The sequence below is a fragment of the Jaculus jaculus genome, chromosome X, assembly GCF_020740685.1.
Source record: "Jaculus jaculus isolate mJacJac1 chromosome X, mJacJac1.mat.Y.cur, whole genome shotgun sequence".
Lineage (NCBI taxonomy): Eukaryota > Metazoa > Chordata > Mammalia > Rodentia > Dipodidae > Jaculus > Jaculus jaculus.
Window position 1 is genome coordinate 80,078,556 of NC_059125.1, and position 19,866 is coordinate 80,098,421.

The following is a 19,866-nucleotide window of genomic DNA, read 5'->3' on the forward strand; positions in this document are numbered from 1 at the left end:
AGTAGAGGATGGATAAACACATATGTGAAAAAATATAAAGTTTTCAGATATACACTACTGAGAATAAGGTGTCATGCTAATGTATATGATTAATTTAACTCATTAAATATGTGGCTAAATAACTGTACCTTCAGAATACCAAACGTTTTGAAAATTAGATATATATGTGTGTGTGTGTGTGTGTGTGTGTGTGTGTGTGTGTGTGTGTGTGTATGTATTCCATTCATGTGATAATGACTAGCTAAATTGATTCCATTTCTTGGCTATTGTAAACAGTGCTGCAATAAGCATACATATGTTATGCTAACTTTAATTTCTTAGGCCATATTCTCAGAAATGATTAGCTGGATCATAGATAATCTATTTTATTTATTTATTTTTGGTGTTTGTACACAAATGTATGCAGGTGAACATGCCCCATGCACATATATGTTGAGTACCTAATAAACATGAAGTTGTTCCTTAAAACTATAGGAAATAGCCTCAAAAACAATGCAAAACTAAAATAAGAACTGCTTGGACCTAAGAAAATGGCTCAGAGTGGAAAAATATTTGCTGTATAAGCATAAGCACCCACCACTCACATAAAAAGTTTGGCATGGGGTCTGGAGAGATGGCTCAGCAGTTAAGGTCTGGAGTTCATCTGCAGTGGCCAATGGACTTGGTGAGTCCATACACACATACACGCATTCTCTTTTTCTCTGTCTCTCTCATACACATAAATAAATAAAAATAGATATGGAGTAAAGTATCTAAATAAAGTATAGGAATAAATACACACACAAATATGTGGGGTTTTTGTCTTTATATATGTGTGAAGTGCATGCATTTATGTGTGTGCATGTGTGGGTGCATGTGCACAGTTATGCATATGCCTGTGGAGGCCAGAAGTTAACTTCAAGTGACTTCCTCAATTTCTTTCTAATTTATTTAGTAACACATGGCCTCTCATTAAACCCAGAGCTCAGTGACTCAGCTATTCTAGCTTGCTAGTTGTCCCAGGGATCTACCTGTTTCTGTCTCTCGATGCTAGATTAGGGATGTATACCACCATGGAATTTTTGTGGGTGCTGAGGATCCAAACTCAGGCCCTCCCACATTTGTGAGGGCAAAGGTTTTGCTGAGTTATCATGCCACCTTTCACACTGAATTTCTTAAATATTTAATTTTTATTTATTTATTTTGGAGAGACAGAGGAAGAGGCAGAGAGAGGGAGAGAGAGAGAGACATTTAAAACAATTGACTACATATATAAAACCAAACTATAAGAAACTATTTTCAAAGTAAGGAGGAAATAGCTTATTATCTTTAAGTTATTATAACCAGGAGAGTTGAAAAATAACTTTGATATTTTTATTCCTAAAGTCAACCCATTAAGATGTTTTGGTGATATCTATTGTTTCCAATAGAATAAAGCAAGTTATATCTAAGTTTGTGATATGAAAATAAAAGGGGAAATCAAGTAGCATGTATGAGATGCCCCTACTCTGATATTCAATTTTACAGTAATATGTCATGAATGCTTCAAATATGAAATATTTGTATTTTCAAATGATATCACACAAAGTGATATTGTCATTATATCTATAGGGGCATATATACAATTTTTGTTTCTTCTGGAATATCAGATATGTTTGTTTATATGTGTTTTCTTGTTTGATTTATTGATTATTATTTTTTGAATTTAATTTATTAGTTTTCTTTTAAGCAAATACAGGCAGTTTGGTACCATTGTTTAGGCTCATCCATGATCTACCCCCTCCCGTTGGACCCTCCTTGATGATGTAAATGGGTTGTGCCTTGTGGAGTTAGCCCACAGTTATTAGTATGATAAAAGTCTCTGCATATCCTGACCCAACATTTGAGGAAGAATCTCAAGAAGTCTACCTTGGCATTGAACTTACTAAAGTGCTAAAGTGACATTGGTTGAACTTGTAATCATCTTAACTGTGTTATCCAAGTGCTAGTGTTATAGGCATGTTTTATGTTTTGTTTGTTTGTTTGGTTTGGTTTGGTTTTAGTTTTTTTATATGGCATCAACCTATCTAATTAAAAATATAAACCTCTTTTTATTATTGTAAGTTTATTTACTTATTTGTGTATGTGTGCATGTAAGGGTGTGTGTATGGGCACACATACCACAGCATGCATGTGGAAGTCACAGGAAAATTTTGAGGCATCTATACTCCTTTGAGACAGGATTTCTTGCCACTGCAAGTAAACATCAAAATCACAAATGAACATTAGACTAGCTAGCCTATGAGATTTGGATTATCCTGGTTCTGACTCCCATTGTTGTGAATGCATTGAAATCACAGATGCATAAACCACTTTGTATCCAAATTTATACTGGTACTCTGAAATTTAAAATGGCCACCACACTTTGCAGGCAAGAGACTCATTGTAAGTACTGCAGATGTAAAATGCAAGTCTTCAATAATTAGCAAACATAACAGAAGCCTCATACGTGCTTTGTCCCCAAATAATCCCTGCACAACTTTCTTAATGAAGCTGCTGCCTTTGTAAAGTATTACACATTATCATTATTTATTATTGTAAATATAGCTCATCATCACCAATGCTCCTTAATTCATCTCTTTTATGTATTATTTTATATATAAATCTTAGTCTCAAATCCATTTCTATCATAATCAAGAAATTGTAACATATTCAATATTTTGCATAACACAAGTGGTAAAATATAACTATAAATGTTACTTGTTATGCAAAACTGTTGTAAATTAACTTAGCACATCTTTGAGGCTGCTTGCTTTACAATTACTATGCTTGCCTCCTAATATTTCCAGTGAAGGATATCACAAACCTGCTTGTAGTGGTAGATTGGGATTTGGCAATATAATTTCCTAAGAATGTATTGTGTGTCCAGGATGTGTTGGTTTAATGACTTGAAGTATCCTGTTCCCTTGATTTGAAGCCAACAGTCAACATTAGTAAAAGTAATTCTTGAAAATTCATGCTTACCCTAGCTTATAGTTCCAGATTTTTAAATGGGACCCCAGGTATGTCATTTGGCTGAAGTTCTAGTCTTTTGGAATTGATTTGGAAAATGCATTGTTATTCCTTCTCATTAACAGATTTTTTGGATGTGCTTTGTCCAAAACAACCATTTGTATTTTCCCAGTAGAAAGTAGAAGTGAGACTAAAGATTCCCTTAATGTTGTGTAGCATTCTTTGATTCCCTTAAATATTTCTGATCATGGTTTGCACTTTAGAAATTTTCTTAATGAGAGCATAACCATTGAAAATTAATAATAAACTTTGCTCTAGGTTATATTTAGCTGGTATAGTTTTTCTGGTTATTATTACTGTTTATAATCAGATGTAATTCACTATTGAGTTTTTAAGCTTCAAGATTAGGCTAACACATAGGTGAGTCTATATCTCAGTTTTTCTTTCTTTTTCTTTTATTTGTTTTACCTTAATTTTAATTTTTTATTAGTTAGTTTTATACTCATTGAATACAGTCAAGTTGGTACCATTGTTAGCCTACACCATGTCCTTCCACCTCCCACTGGCCCCTCCTTGTTGAGGTTTATGGGTCATGTTTGTGCAGTTAGCCCACAGTTATGGGTAGGAGGAAGTGTCTCTATGTATCATGACCCAATGTGTGGCTCTGACATTCTTTCCATCCCCTCTTCCCTGAGCCATGCTGGGTACATTTTGGGTCTGCTTCAGTGATGAGTTGTTGAGGGCCTCTGCATCTCTGGATATCTGATTTGGTAGTAATTGATTGTTCTCTGTGTCTATCTCCTTCACCCTTGTGCTTGTAGCAAGTTCACCAAGAAAACAGCACCCTTGCTTGTTTCACCAATTATTCAGTTTCAGCTGGGGCCCTTTTGAGGTATGATGGGGTGATTCTCTCCTTAGGATCTCTGTATATCTGAAAAAGAGAAGCAGATTCTCCAAAGGAGAGTAAAGTTAGCACCAGATAAATGGGATAACCCTTATTTTTTTATATATATAGAGAATTTAATAGGTGTAGGCCTTCTTGTAGCCCACAATTGGTAGAAGCTTGATAATGGAGAGCAGGCTCATGTTTGGATATGGTTCTGACATGCTTACCAGCTCCAGCTATGGGTACCATTCCAATGAGTGGATCAGTTAGCCAAATCAAGAGCAGTTTTATTCCCACCATGGCTGTGTACCACTATTGCACTTTTATGAGCATCACGACAGGTATTTGCTGCTAAGTAGGTTAGAACATAAGTTGCTTTGACAGAAATTGGTCATTTTCCCCCAGTCGCCCATGTAGCACCTCCTGGTACTAGATGTGCTGACTGTCTGGGGACTGACTCTCTTCCAGCTTCCAGCCCAGCTGTGTCATCCCATTTTACATGTCAATAGCATATGGTGTCTTTAGAAGAAGGGTCTTACCACGAACCTCTGGGGCATCAATAAGTACTCTGACAGAAATCTGTCATTCATTTAGGAAACCTTGTAGGTCTCTCTGATCAATAGCTCAATGTGAATGATAGCCACTTGCTGGTGCTGGTAGTTACAGGTCAGTGCCCACTAAGGAAGGAAGAAAAAGCTAACAAATATAAAAGAGTTAGAGAGAAGAGAGTGAGAAAGAAAGAGAAAGTGAGAGACAGAGAGAGACAGAGAGAGAGAGAATCTGTGGAAGTTAAGTTCAGTCTTTATTGTACCCTCTCCAGTGCCTTGTGATTCAGGTGTTCCCTCTAAGGGCCTGGTGAAGGTTCAACCATTTGGTCTACCTTTTAGGATGTAGAATTTTATGGTACCATTGCCTTTTGGGTCTAGATTTGTGTCCCCCACCTCCTCCCTTATCCTCCCCTCCCTCCACACAACCCTATTGTCTAGTCCTAGAAATGCTTGCTGGGTATGTCAGCATCTTGGATAGATTCAGGTTAGGTGCTGTAGATGAGTGAGAATATGCAGTGATTATCTTTCTGTGATTGGGTAAGTTCATTGAGAATGATGTGTTAAGTTTCAACTATTTGTCTTCAAATTTCATTGTGTCATTTTTTCTTACTGCTGTGTAGAATTACATTATGTAGGTATACCACATCTTAGTCATCCATTCTTCTAGCGATGGACATCTGGGTTGATTCCAGCTCTTAGCTATTATGAATTGAGCTGTGATAAACATGGTTGAGCAAATATCTCTGGACTGAGGCTTGATGGTTTTAGGGTAGATGCCCAGGAAGGGAATAACTGGGTCTGTTGGTAACTCTATAGTCATCTTTTTTAGAAGTCTCCATATTGCTTTCCAAAGTGGTTGTGCCATCTTACATTCCAACAAACAGTGGATAAGGGTTCCTATTTCTCCACATCATCACCAGCGTTTCTTTTCATTTCATTTTTTTGATGTTTGCTATCCTTACTGGTGTAAGGTAGAATCTCATAGTTGCTTTAATTTGCATTTGCCAGATGATTAGTAATGATAAACATTTCCTTAAATGTGTGTTTGCTGTTTGTATTTCTTCCTCTGTGAACTGCCTGTCCAGCTTTTTACCCCATTTTGTGAGTGGGATGTTTGACTTTTTATTGTTTAGGCTTTTGAGTTCTTTGTAGATACTAGAGATTAGGCCTCTGTCAGATGGATATTCAGAAAATATTTTCTCCCATTCTGTGGATATTCTATTTGTTTTGCTTATTGTATGCTTGTCTGTGAAGAAACTCTTCAACTTCATGTGATCCAATTGGTTGAACAACTGTTTAAAATCCTGTGCTACTGGGGTTTGTTCAGGAAGTCTATTTCCATTCTTATATCATGGAAAGTTCCTTGTATATTTTCTTCCAGTAGTTTCTGAGATTCTGGTCTTATGTTGATGTCTTTGATCCATTTGGACTTGATTTTTGTGCATGGAGAGATGTGTAGATCAAGTTTCAATTTCCTGCATATGGTTATCCAGTTTGTCCTGCATCATTTGTTGAAGATGTTCTCTTTTTTCCAGCCTGTATTGTTAGGGCCTTTGTCAAATATCATGTAGTTGTAGTTGTTTGACCCAAAGTACAGGTCCTCAAGTCTATTTGATTGGTCTATACTCCTGTTTTATGCCAGCACCATGCTGTTTTTATTACTATGGCTTTATAAGATAGCTTTAGATCAGGTATGGTGATGCCTGTGGAGGTATTTCTTTTGCTGAGGATATGCTTGGATATCCAAGGTCTTCTGCCTTTCCATATGAACTTTGAGATCATTTTTTCTATCTCTGTAAAGAACAATGTTGGGATTTTAATTGGAATTGCATTAAATCTGTATATTGCCTTTAGGAAGATTGCCATCTTCACAACATTAATTCTGCCTATCCAGGAGCATGGGATGTCTTTCCATTTTCTCAAGTCCTCCTCATTTTCTTTTTTGAGTGTCTTTAAGTTTTCATTGTATATATAGATCTTTCTCTTCCTTTGTTAACATTATTCCAAGGTATATTATTTTGTTGTTGTTGCTATTGAAAATGGGACCATGTCCCTTATTTCATTCTCTATATCTCTTTTTCATTTGCTATAGAAAGGCTACTGATTTTTGTGCATTAATTTTTTATCCTGCTACTTTGGTATATGAGTTAATCATCTTCAACATGTTTGAGGTGGAGTCTCTCTGGTCTCTTACATATAGAATCATGTTTTCAGTGAATAGAGCTAACTTAACTTCTTCCTTTCCAAGTTGTATCCATTTTATTTCTTTCTCCTGTCTTATTTCTTGAGCCAGGACTTCCAGTACTATATTGAAGATCAGAGGTGAAAGTGGACATCCCTGTCTTGTTCCTGATCTCAATGGGAATTCCTTCATTCTCTCTCCATTAAGTATTATTTGGGCTTTAGGAGCTTTGTATATTGCCTTTATTATGTTAAGATATGAACCAACCATGAAATTCTCTCAAATGTTTTGATCATGAAGTGATATTGTATTTTGTCAAAGGCATTTTATGCATCTATCCAAATGATCATGTGTTTTTTGTGTTTCTCCTTGTTTATGTGGTGTATTACATGGATAGATTTCCATATGTTGAACCACTCCTGCGTTCCAGGGATGAATCCTACTTGATCAAGTTGCATAATGCTTTTGATGTATTGTTGGATTTGGCTTGCGAGGATTTTGTTCAGGATCTTTGCCTCTAAGTTCCTCAGGGAAATAGGCCAGTAGTTTTCTTTTCTTGTGGCATCTCTGCCTTGTTTTGGAATTAGGGCGATACTAGCTTCATAGAAGTAGTTTGGAAACTTTCTCTGTTCTCCAGTGGTGTGGCACAGTTTGAGAAAAATTGGTTTGGGTTCTTCCATGAAGATTTGATAGAATTCAGCTGTGAAGCCATCTGCTTCTGGACTCTTCTTTTGGGGGAGGTTTTTTATTACTTTTTCAATCTTGATAAGTGTGATAGGTTTGTTTAGGAGATTAATCTTCTCTGAGATTAGCTTTGGTAGATGATATGTGTTCAGGAATTTATCCATTTCCTCCATATTATCCAGTTTTGTGGAGTAGAGGTTTTTGAAATTAGTCCTGAGGCTTTTGAAATAAGTCCTGATGAAATAAGTCCCAATTTCTCTTATGTCTGTTGTGCTCTCTTGGTCATCATGTTCTCCATTGATATTAAATATAAATATAGTACACCAAGCTTAATAATTTTATAATCTAGTGAAGGTAAGTAACTATATAGAAATTTTATATATGTGTTCATGGCCTTAAATAAAAAAGTAGACTAAATTTAACATATTAAATTTAATCTGTTACAAAAAGAATCAAAATAAAGCATACACATCTCTAAACATTTATCATATTGTTTACAAATCCCATCTCTTATTTATACACTTAACAAAATTGCAGAAAATTGTCTTATCGGATTATTAAGAAAGAGTTGAGGAAAAACTCACTTGCATCATGATGTAAGATTTTCATACAGGGTAGAGAAAATATATAATGACATATATTTCAATGTTTCAGGTTCTGTTCAATAGAACAGTGAAATGACTGCAATAATAGCTAACATCCTAACAGAGCAAATGACTAACTATACTCTGGGATCAGTCATATAGTGATTAGTACTAATAACACCCATCTCTGATTTTGTAGCACCAGAATTATAAAAAAAAAAAAATAGAAAGGATACATAGAACATCATAGTTTTACTCTTCTCAGGCTTTATCTTTTAGATTTCATAAGGCATTTTATATTTGTCTAGATTGGCTTTTCACATTAATCTACATTCTCCTGGATAGTAGGCTGAACCCACTGCATCTATTCTAATGAACAAGTTGGGAGGGATGAGCTATCATGTCTGAGATTGGGTTATAAAAATGTTTTTGTTTCCAGCTTGGGTGCAGGGTCTCAATCATTTCCTCTGAAGGAAGTAAACAGCCATGCAGCAACAGTGTGTGTGTGTGTGTGTGTGTGTGTGTGTGTGTGTGTACATGGGATAGTACTTGGGCAGCTAGCAAGCACATAAGGGAGAGCTTGGAATAAGTTCTCATGCCTCACTTCCAGTTAGCATGCATTTGAGAACTCAGCCTGTGCCAAAAGCTAGGCTGCTGCCAGAGAGACTTAGTGGAAACCACATAATAGTAATTTTTTTTTTTTTGCTTTAAATCCCAAATATTTGACGTAAATTTTTGTATGACAATGGATAGCTAATATGGTAGCTATATATTAACATTAAGAAGTATTGCTTTTTATTAATGTGTAAGAAAACCCCAATTACTATTAAGTACATGAAGTGGGATCCCATATATGTTAAAGGCACAAAATAAAAGTATATGCAAGATAGAGAAAATAAATTTTATTGATATGAATTATCTTGCCTTTTTTCTTTTCTATCCCATGCAGTAAAATGAGTCTTTGCTTTTCCTCACTCTATTTTAGCCACTGAATCAGGAGGACATATACAGAGAAACTCCTGAAAGCATGGTGGATATAGTGAGAAACCACACTTGGAGAGGGTAGAGATTAAGGAAAAGAGGGAAGAACAGCAGGTATTAACAGAGGCTTGAGAAGTGGGTTTGTGATTGTTCATGTGATACCTTCCAATCAGCTTGAGAATCATGCTGACTGAATAGTCATGGATGACCTTTAAGGGTTCTCAAGAGATGAGCAGAAGGATGAAAGTACTTTACTTTCTTTTTTTCTTTTTCATTTTTTTTTTTTTTGAAGTTGGGTCTTACTATAGCCATGACTGACTGGAATTTACTATGCAATCTCTGGCTGACTTTGAACTGGAGGTGAACACACCTTTAATTCCAGCACTCAGGAGACAGAGGTAGGAGGATTGCTATGAGTTCAAAGCCACCCTGAGACTTCATAGTGAATTCCAGGACAGCCTCGGCTAGAGGAAGACCCTACCTCAAAAAAACAAAATAATAATTAAAAAATACAATTTTTTAAATTAAAAAAAATCTGAGATTTCTATGAAACCTTAATTTCTCAAGTATACAGGATGATGCAGGGTTTTTATATTCTAAATTACAGCATAAATAATCATGTCAGTAACTTAAAGATATGGACCAACTAGAGCTAAATGAACATCACATACAAAAGTCTCTCCTTATATGTCAGGGATATATATGTCCCTTCTTTCAACCCTTATTGTAACAATTGTACTTTGTCTACCATCATGTCTGTCCATGATACTGCAAGAAACAGCTAAACTAACCAAAGCTATTTATTTATTTATTTATTTGAGAGCAACAGACAGAGAAAAAGGCAGATAGAGAGAGAGAGAGGGAGCATGGGCATGCCAGGGCCTCCAGCCACTGCAAACAAACTCCAGATGCGTGCACCCCCTTGTGCAACTGGCCAATGTGGGTCCTGGGGAATTGAGCTTTGAACCGGCGTCCTTAGGCTTCACAGGCAAGTGCTTAACCGCTAAGCCATCTCTCCAGCCCTCTTTATTTTTAAGTCTTATCCAGGACACACATTTCACTTTCTGCTACTGTTCCTGCATTACCCCACCTGTTAATAACTTCTGACGTAAATTTTGTAAAGTGAAAAACTGACATTTTAAGTTTTTTGCTCATCCTTCAATGTCTCATCAGAACCTCTGAGGTAATCAAGCTCAAGCTACTTATGATGGTTCACAGAGCTCTTCACAATCTCTTGCATATAGTTTTCCTTAAACCTCCTCCATACTCCCCTTCATAAGCGTACAGTACTTCAGTAGTAATTTATTGTCTGAACTGCCTACATAGCACAACACCACCTTCAAATTCTTAGTCTTTGTTCATGATACTCTGTTTCACTAGAAGTATCTCTGGTCTTTCTTCCATAACATAAAGTTATCCTTCATAATTAGTTCAATTTTGGCTTCCTATAGCTTCACACATTTATTGTGTTTTAATTAAATGTTCATCTTCTGTATCCCACAGTTCCTTCACATCCAGTATTTTTTTTTTATACAGCAGTGAGCAATGGTGTCTGAATTATTTATCTGCATATCCTAATAAATTACATTTTATTATAGGGATATATCTTACATGTATATTTTCTTTTGTATCTAGCAAATTGCAATAGAAATAATGAGCATTCAAATTAATAAGCAAGCATTTGTTTTCTGTTGATATTTTGATGTTTGCTATCCTTTCTGGGGTAAGGTCGACCCTCATATTTGTTTTAATTTGAATTTACCTGATGATTAGAGATGTTGACTATTTTCTTAAGTATGTGTTTCTCATTTGTACTTCTTCCTCTGAGAACTCCTTGTGAAGTTCTCTGCCTAATTTTGTGAGTCGTTTTTGTTTTTCGTTTTTTTCTTTTTGTTGTTTAGGTTTTTAAGTTCTTTGTAGATTCTTGAAATTAGGCCTCTGCCAGTTGTATAGCCAGCAAAAATTTACTCCCATTCTGTGGGAAATCTACTGGCTCTACTTATTGTATGTTTATCTATGAAAAACTTGTCAGTTTCATGAGCTCCCTATGGTTGAATGATAGTTTAAATTCCTGAGCTACTGGGGTTTTGTTCAGGAAGTCTTTTCCAACTCCTATATTATGGAAAGTTCCTCCTAGTTTTTCTTCCAATAGTATCAGAATTTATGGTCTTATATTGAGGTGTTTGATCCATTTGGACTTTATTTTGTGCATGGTTGTATTAGTCAGGGTTCTCTAGAGGAACAGAATTACTAGAATGAATTATTTTATAAAGGGAATTTATTGGATTAGCTTACAGTAGTCCAATAGCAGTTGCAGGCCTGAGAATCACCGAACCTGGTAGCTGCTCAGTCCACGTGGCCAGATGCCTCAGCAGTCCCGACCGGCACTGCAGATGGTGCCGGAAAACCCGGAGGCCTCCTGAGGAGCCGGAAAGCCTGGAGGCTTCCTGAGGAGCCGCTGGGTTTCGATCCACGTGGGTCTTCAGTTGATGTTGGTCTTTAGTCCGCACTGGTCTTCAATCCACGCTAGAAGGTAGGGAGCAGCTCTGGCAGCCAAGTGGAAGGAAGGAAGGAAAAGGGAACTCTTCTACCCAGAGCTTCCTTATATCAAGTCCCTCTCTGAGCGGGACTGCCCACTCTGGGGGAAGGGCTCACCCTGGGAGAAAGACCTCCTCCTTTAGTTGATCCTTCCTAGAATCAGCCTGTGGATTACTAAACAGATCAAATTGACAACACCTTAACTATCACAATGGTTAAATGTATAGATCGAGTTTCATTTTCTGTATATGTTTATCCAGTTTGTCCAGCACCATTTTTTGAAGATGCTGTCTTTTTCCAGTCTAATTTATTAGGTCCTTTATCGAATATCAAGTAGCTGCAAATACTTGACTCAAAGTCCAAGTCCTTGATTCTGTTCCATTGGTCCATATTAGTGTTTTAATGCCAGTGCCATTTTGTTTTTGTTACTATACCTTTGTAATATAGTTTAGATCAGGTATGGTGATGCCTCAGGGTTTTTTTTCTTTTTTTTTTTTTTGCTTAGGATGTGCTTGGATATCTGGCTTTCTGCCATTCCATATGGATTTTTTTTTAAAAAATTGTTTGTTTATTTATTTATTTATTTATTTATTTATTTATTTATTTATTTGAGAGCTACAGACACAGAAAGAAAGAGGGAGAGAGAGAGAGAGAGAATGAGAATGGGTGCGCCAGGGCTTCCAGCCACTGCAAACAAACTCCAGTCGTGTGCGCCCCCTTGTGCTTCTGGCTAAAGTGGGTCCTGGGGAATCGAGCCTTGAACCGGGGTACTTTGGCTTCACAGGCAAGTGCTTAACCACTAAGCCATCTCTCCAGCCCCCATATGGATTTTGAGATCATTATTTCTATCTCTGTGAAGAAAAAATGTTGGGGTTATTACTGGTATTGCATTAAATCTGTATATTGCTTTGGTAAGATTGATGTTTTCACAATTTTAATTCTGCCTATCCAAGATCCTGGGAGGTCTTTCCATTTTATCAAGTCCTCCTCAATTTATTTCTTGAGTGTTTTTATGTTTTATTGGTATAGGTCTTTCACCTCCTTGGTTAATGTAATTCCAAGGTATTTTATCTTATTTTTTGTTGCTATAGAAAATGGGACAATGTCACTAATTTCTTTCTCTGTTCTTTGTCATTTGCATATAGAAAGGCAAGTCATTTTTGCACAGTGATTTTGTAGAGAACAAACTACTGAAGTAGCACAGGATTAGACAATACAAGATACAGAAATACACTTAAAATCAATTACACCCTTCTAATACATATTAGTGCCCATAGAACTGAAAATGGCAAACTACTATAAAATATGGTACGAAGTAAAAATTATATATATGTTTACATACTAAATGAATGATATAGTGTAAAGAGACAAAGAAAGGAGGAAAATAGGTGAGATGAAAGTTAATAAACAAGTAGGGAATGGAGAAGAATGTTCTGGAGGGAAGGAGAAAACAGGAAGAAATTAGGAAACAGAAATATACAAAGTGTTTCCCCAACAGGGGTAAAAGTGAAAACAAAACAGGTGAATATGAAAATGGGAATGAAAAATAATTTTAAAAAATCAGATAATAATATTTTTGAAAGGCTATAAGGTAAAATAAAAATAACACTAAATTTATAGAAGCAGTAGAAATACAGGAGACAAAATATCAAAACAAATTAAAAATATTTTCATTTATTTATGTGCAAGCAATGAGAAATAGAAAGAGGAGAGACAGAGAAATAGAGAGAATTGGTGTGCCAGGGCTACAAACTCCAGATTTATGTGCCATAGTGCATCTGGCTTTACATGGGTACTTGAGAATTGAACTTGGGTTGTTAGACTTTACAGACAAATGCCTTAGATTCTAAGACATTTCTCTAGTCCCAAAACAAGCTTTTATTTAAAGAAATCATACTACCCCAAAAGTGGAAAAAAGTGAGAAAACACAATTAGAAGGCTGTATGAAGAGGAATTATAAATAAAGGCAGAAAAATAGAATGTGGGGGCTGGAGGGATGGTTTAGTGGTTAAGTTGTTTGCCTACAAAGCCAAAGAACCCAGGTTTGATTCCCCAGGCCCCACATTAGACACAAGGGGGTGCCTGCTTCTGGAGTTGATTTGCAGTGGCTAGAGGCCCTGGTGCTTGCTCTCTCTCTCCCTCTCTCTGTCTCCCTTTCTGTCTCCCTATTTCTCTGTCAAATAAATAAGGAAATGAAATTTAAAAAAAAACTACAGTGTGGTAAATATGCTATTAAATATGCAGAAAGACATTCAAATGAATCACATAAAAATAAAAAAGAAAACTTTAGCTATGTTGTTGGAACAGGGTTTTTTTTTTTTTTTTTCTTTTCTGAGTCTGTCAGTTCTCTCCATAGAAGTATAGAGGTGGGGAGGTTTATTTAAACTTGAGTACAGTTGTTATTCCTTTGGCTTCTGCTTTCACTAAATCTTTATTAGTCAAATATCTGAAGTCTGCCCCAGTTGTTTTAAAACTGATCTTTGCAGTGTTTGAGTATGAGGGATTTCTAGTGGCCTCACTCTGGATACGGCAGATCATCTCACCATTCCCAAATTTTGAAGATCATATACCCTGGAGTATCTGTTTTTAATGAGGTGTGTTTCATTGTGCATTTGGAATATATAAATCACTCACAGCATTGAGACAGACATGGACACAGGATCCACCTTTGTATTTTATTTAAAACAATATTCATGTATTTGTTAGAAGAGAGAGAGAGAGAGAGAGAGAGGGAGAGAGAGAGTGAAAAGGAATGAGTGCAAGAGCCTCTAGCCACTGTAAGTGGACTCCAGATGCATGCTCCACTTTGTGCATTTGGCCTTATATTGGTACTGAGGAATCAAACCCTGGTCATTAGGCTTTCCAGACAAACACCTTAATCACTGGTACAACTCTTCAGCCTACACCTTTGTATTTTTAAGGTCTCATAATGGTAAACATCCTACTGGAAAGATAGCACTGTGAGTATCATGTGCACTGAGTAGCAAACAAGTATTTCAAGAATTTTATTCACCTACTGTCATCAGGCTCATAGATATTAAACTTTAGGGGATTATTCACCCTGAACAAGTAGGCTTTACTCCAGAGAGGCAGTGATGATTCAACATTCACAAACCAATAAATGTAATATACTATATAAATGAACTGAAGGACAAAAATCACATGATCATCTCAATAGATGCAGAAAATGCATTTGACAAAATCCAACATCCCTTCATGGTAAAAGTCCTACAGATACTGGGAGTAGAAGGAACATATCTCAACATAATAAAAGATATTTATGACAAACCTACAGACAACATAGTAGTAAATGGGGAAAAACTTGAAGCTTTTCCACTAAATTCAGGAACAAGACAAGGGTGTCCACTGTCTCCATTTTTATTTAATGTAGAACTGGAAGTCTTAGATATAGCAATTAGGCAAGAGATACTCATAAAAGAGATAAAAATCAGAAAGGAAGAGATCAAATTATCATTATTTGCAGATGACATAATTTTGTACATATTGGACACTAAAGACTCTGCCAGACGCGGGCCCAGCCGTCCTGCAAGTGGCCGGCCTCTACCGAGGTCTGTGTGCCCTGCGCAGCCGCGCCCTGGGCCTGGGGCTCCTGTCACCCGCACTGCTGCGCATCTTCCCTGTCCTCCGCAGCCCGGGCAGGCCCTCCGGAAACGCGGACGGCAGTGGGGTCGGGGACGAGCTCGAAGCCAACCCCTTCTACGGCCGCTACCGGGACAAGATACAGCAGCTGCGCAGGTCTGACCCAGCTGCTTTGAGTCCCGCCTAGAGACACGCAGTGAGTTTCGTAAGCAACCAGTGGGGCACTCCAAGCAAGGTGATTTTATCAAATGTGTGGAGCAGAAGACAGGTGCTTTAGGGAAACAGCCTATGAGCAAAGGATTCACTAAGGACAAGACTCTTAGTTCAATCTTTAACATTGAGATGGCAAAAGACAAAATTGGAGAAGAAATAAAGCAGATTTGGCAGCAGTATTTTTCAGCAAAAGATACAGTCTATGCAGTTATTCCTAAAGAGAAGTTTGATTTGATCTGGAAACGTTCTCAGTCTTGCCCAACATTTCTTTGTGCACTAGCAAGAAGGGAAGTTTATGAGTTCTTTGTAGGACAATGGACAGGTACTGAGCTCCACTTCACTGAGCTTATAAACATTCAGACCCGAGGGGATTATGCAGCTAGCCAGCTGATTTTATATCACTACCCTGAACTTAAGGAAGAAAAGGGCATAGTGCTGATGACAGCAGAAATGGATTCCACATTTCTGTCTGCATGCATAGCACTTTCCAGCACTGTGAGAGCCAGAAGAGAGGAGATTTCTAGCTCAGTTCCAGTTTCATTTCTCAGCGTCTTAATGTTGCTGAGGCACAGTGCATCGCCAACCAGGTTCAGCTCTTCTATGCCACTGATCGGAAAGAGACCTTCGGGTTAGTGGAGACTTTTAACTTCAGACCAAATGAGTTCAAGTATATGTCTGTCATTGCTGAACTAGAGCAAAGTGGACTTCGAGCAGGACTGAAATGTTCCCAGAACCAGGAGAAGACTTAAAGCTGTCAAGTTTAGCCCTTCAGAGAGTCAACTCAGCCTTGGATAGTCAAAGCCCACCCAGCCCCTTGAACTCCAGAGTTCAGCATCTATAATAAGTACAGCCTGTAAAGAAATGTTCTATGTGCTTATTGGAAGAAGTGACTGTGGAGATGAGCCCTAATACTTGATATTCAGGAACAGAGATACATTAATATTCAGATAATTACCTATCAACATAGTTGAAGTTTCCTGCTAAGTGTTTCTGGTCATTTGAAATAAAGATATTCAGGGATCTGCAGGACAGTTGACTGGATTTTATACAATGTAACAGTATGTTTGCATTCAGGCTTAATGCCTCATGGCTTTCAGTTCTACATCTTCATGTCATTGCAACATTAAGCTGAAGACCTTAGTGAGATTCAGCTTCTTGTACTCTTTCCATTTAACCAGTGAACTGGCTAAAAGCATAACCTAAATATCCTGATTAGACTCTAAAACAACCAGAAGTTCCCATAAGGATAAAGACTTATAGATGCCCCTTCAGAATTGCCTGTAGTGTAGCTCACTGCAAGAGTAGTTGGGTGAACAGGTGCACTGCCAGCATTTTGTTAAACCATAGTTTATGGCACCTGTTCCTCAAACTCTGCCTGTTAGAAGCTAATCAACAAGTGCAATGTAAATAAACGTTTTGTAAGGTGATCACTCCAAAAAAAAAAAAAAAAAAGACTCTGCCAGAGAACTACTAGAGTTGATAAACACTTCTAGCAATGTAGCAGGATACAAAATAACCACACAGATATCAGTAGCTTTCCTATACAGTAAAAATAAACATGCAGGATATGATATCAGGGAATTTCTCCCTTTCATAATTGCCTGAAAAAAAATAAATAAAGTACCCTAGAATAAACTTATAAAAGGAAATGAAGGATCTCTACAATGAGAACTTTAAAACATTCAAGTGAGAAATTGCAGAAGACACTAGGAAATGGAAAGACATCCCATGCTCTTGGATTGGAAGAATCAATATTGTGAAAATGTCAATCTTACCAAATGCAACCTACACATTTAATGCAATCCCTAATAAAATTCCAATGGCCTTATTCATAGAAATAGAAAACACAAAAAATCTTGAATAGCCAAAAAAGAAAATTGAGCAACAAAAATGAGGCTGGTGGCATCACTGTACCCATTTTTAGCTATATTACAAAGCCATAGTAACAAAATCAGCATGATACTGTCAAAAATACAGTCATGTAGATCAATGTACCAGAATAGAGGAACCAGATGTTAATTCAAGCAGCTATAGCCATCTGATTTTTGAACAAAAAGGCCAAAAAGATACACTGGAGGAAAAAACAGCCTCTTCAACAAGTGGTGCTGGGAAAACTGGATATTTATATGTAGAAGGATGAAAATAGATCCTTGTCTTTGCCATGCACAAGAATCAAGTCCAAATGGATCAGGAACCTTAATATCAGACCTAAAACTCTTAAATTGATAGAAGAAAAGGTAGGGAAAACCCTTCATCATACTGGCATAAGTAATGATTTTCTGAATATAGCCCCAGTTGCTCAGGAAATAAAACCACTAATCAAACACTGGGATCTCATGAAATTACAAAGCTTTTTTTTTACAGCAAAGGACACTGAATAGTGCAAAGAGAAAACCTACAGAATCAGAGAAAATCTTTGCCAGTTACACATCTCACAGATAATTAATATCCAGAATATACAAAGAACTCAAAAAACAAAACAGTGGGCTATGGAACTAAGTAGAGAGTTCTCAAAGGAAGTAATACAGATGGCATATAAACATCTAAAATTATGTTCTGCATCCTTAGCACTCAGTGAAATGCAAATTAAAACTACATTGAGATTCCATCTCAATCCTGTCATAATGGCTATCATCAAGATAACAAATGACAATAAATGTTGGCAAAGATGCAGAAAAAAGGGAACCCTTCTTAAGTGTTGGTGGGAATGTAATCTGGTATAGCCATTGGGGATATCAGTGTGGATGTTCTTGAGACAGCTAAAACTAAACTTACCATATAATCTAGCTGTAGCACTCCAGAGCATATATCCTAATGTCTCTTCTCACTAACTTAGAGATAACTGCACAACCATGTTTATTGCTGTTCTATTCACAATAGCTAGGAAATGGAGCCAGCCTAGATGTTCCTAGACACATTAATGGTTAATAAAGATGTGGTACAGTTACATAATCGAGTTCTGTTCAGTGGTAAATAAAAATGTAATTACGAAATTTGCAGGGAAATGGATGGATCTGGAAAGGATTATACTAAGTGATGTAACCCAGAGCAGAAAGTCAAATGTTGCATGTTCACTCTCATATGTGGGTCCTAACTACAAATGTTTAGACTTGTTTCTGAGCTGGAACAAAACATTGGTGCAGAGGCCATTAAGCTAGCAAAAAGCTGTAAGTGAGGAAGGAGAAGGAAGGACTTTAGTGAATGGTATTGTATATATGTAAGTAGAAGAACAGATTACATGGAGTGGAATGGAGGGTCAGTCAAAATTCAAGGTATTCTGAATAAAAAATATAGAATCCTACATTTTTGGATAATGGCACAGCCAGAAACCATAGATGGCTACTAGAAAATTTTTAGGCCTGGGAGAAGGTACAATGAAGACTGACCTTAATCTTCTACTCTTTCTCTCTCTCTAAATCTCTCTCTCTGTCTCTCTCTCCCTCTTCTCTCTAATTCTTTTATATTACTTATCTGTTTCTTCCTTCTCTTCATGGGCACTGACGTGTAACTCCCAGTATGAGCAGATGGCTATCATCCACAATGAGCTTTTTATTAGAGAGACCTACAAGGTTTCCTAAAAGAATGACAGATTTCTGTCCAAGTACTTGATGACCCACCAAAGGTTAGTGGTAAGACGCTATTGTTGAAGACTCCATATGCAGCTGACACATAAAATGGAATGGCATGGCTGGAAGCTGGAAGAGAGTCAGTCAGTCCTGCAACAGCGTGTCTAGTGCCAGAAGGTGCTACATGGGAGACTGGAGGAAAATGACCAATATCTGTACAAGGAAGTCATGGTCTAACCTACTTAGCAGCAAATAACCTGTCACGGTGCTCACACAAGTTCAATAGTGGTGCACAGCCCTGGTGGGAAAGCAGCTGCTCTTTATTTGGCCAACTGATTGGCTCAGTGGAACAGAACCCATAGCTGGACCTCGGAAACAAGTCACAACCATATCCAACAATGAACCCATTCTCCATTATCAAGCTACAAACAATTTTGGGCTACAAGAAGGCCTACACCTATTAAATTTTCTCTAAAGAATAATGATTGTTCCATGTATCTGGTGCTAATTTTACTCTCCATTGGAGATTGTGCTTCTCTTTTTCAGATAGATGCAGATCCTCAGGAAAGAACCACCCCACCATACCTCTAGAGGTCCCTGGCTGAAACTAAGGATAATTGGTGAAACAAGCAAGAGTGCTGTTTTCCTGGTGAACCTGATACCAGCAATAGGCTGAAGGACATAGACACAGAGGACAATCAACTCCTACTAAATCAGATATCCAGAGATACAGAGGCTCCCAAGACCTCATCCCTCAAGCAGACCTAAAATGAACCCAACATGGCTCAGGGAAATTTGGGTAAGAGGGGACAGAAAGAATGTGAGAGCCACATATTGGGTCATGATACACAGAGACATTTCCTCCTACCCATAACTGATGGCTAAGTCCACAATGCATGACCCATACATATTCCCCCACAAGTAGGGTCCATATGGAGGGGGAGGACAGAGAGGAGACTAACAATTGTACCAACTTGATTGTATTCATTGAGTACAAAACTAATAAAAATTGTCAAAAATTAAAAACTAATGCAAAAAAAGAATATTGTAGGAAGTAGTGGAAAATAAAAGAATAATGTTAAAAAGCAATGCAGTCTTCAGATATATCTACCAC

The 19,866-nt window shown here is 37.3% G+C and overlaps 1 pseudogene; it reads left to right on the forward strand.

Moving 5' to 3' along the window:
- LOC101617729 overlaps positions 1-16,114 on the forward strand; it is a 38,673-nt pseudogene extending 22,559 nt beyond the window's left edge.
- The last annotated feature ends 3,752 nt before the right edge of the window (positions 16,115-19,866 follow it).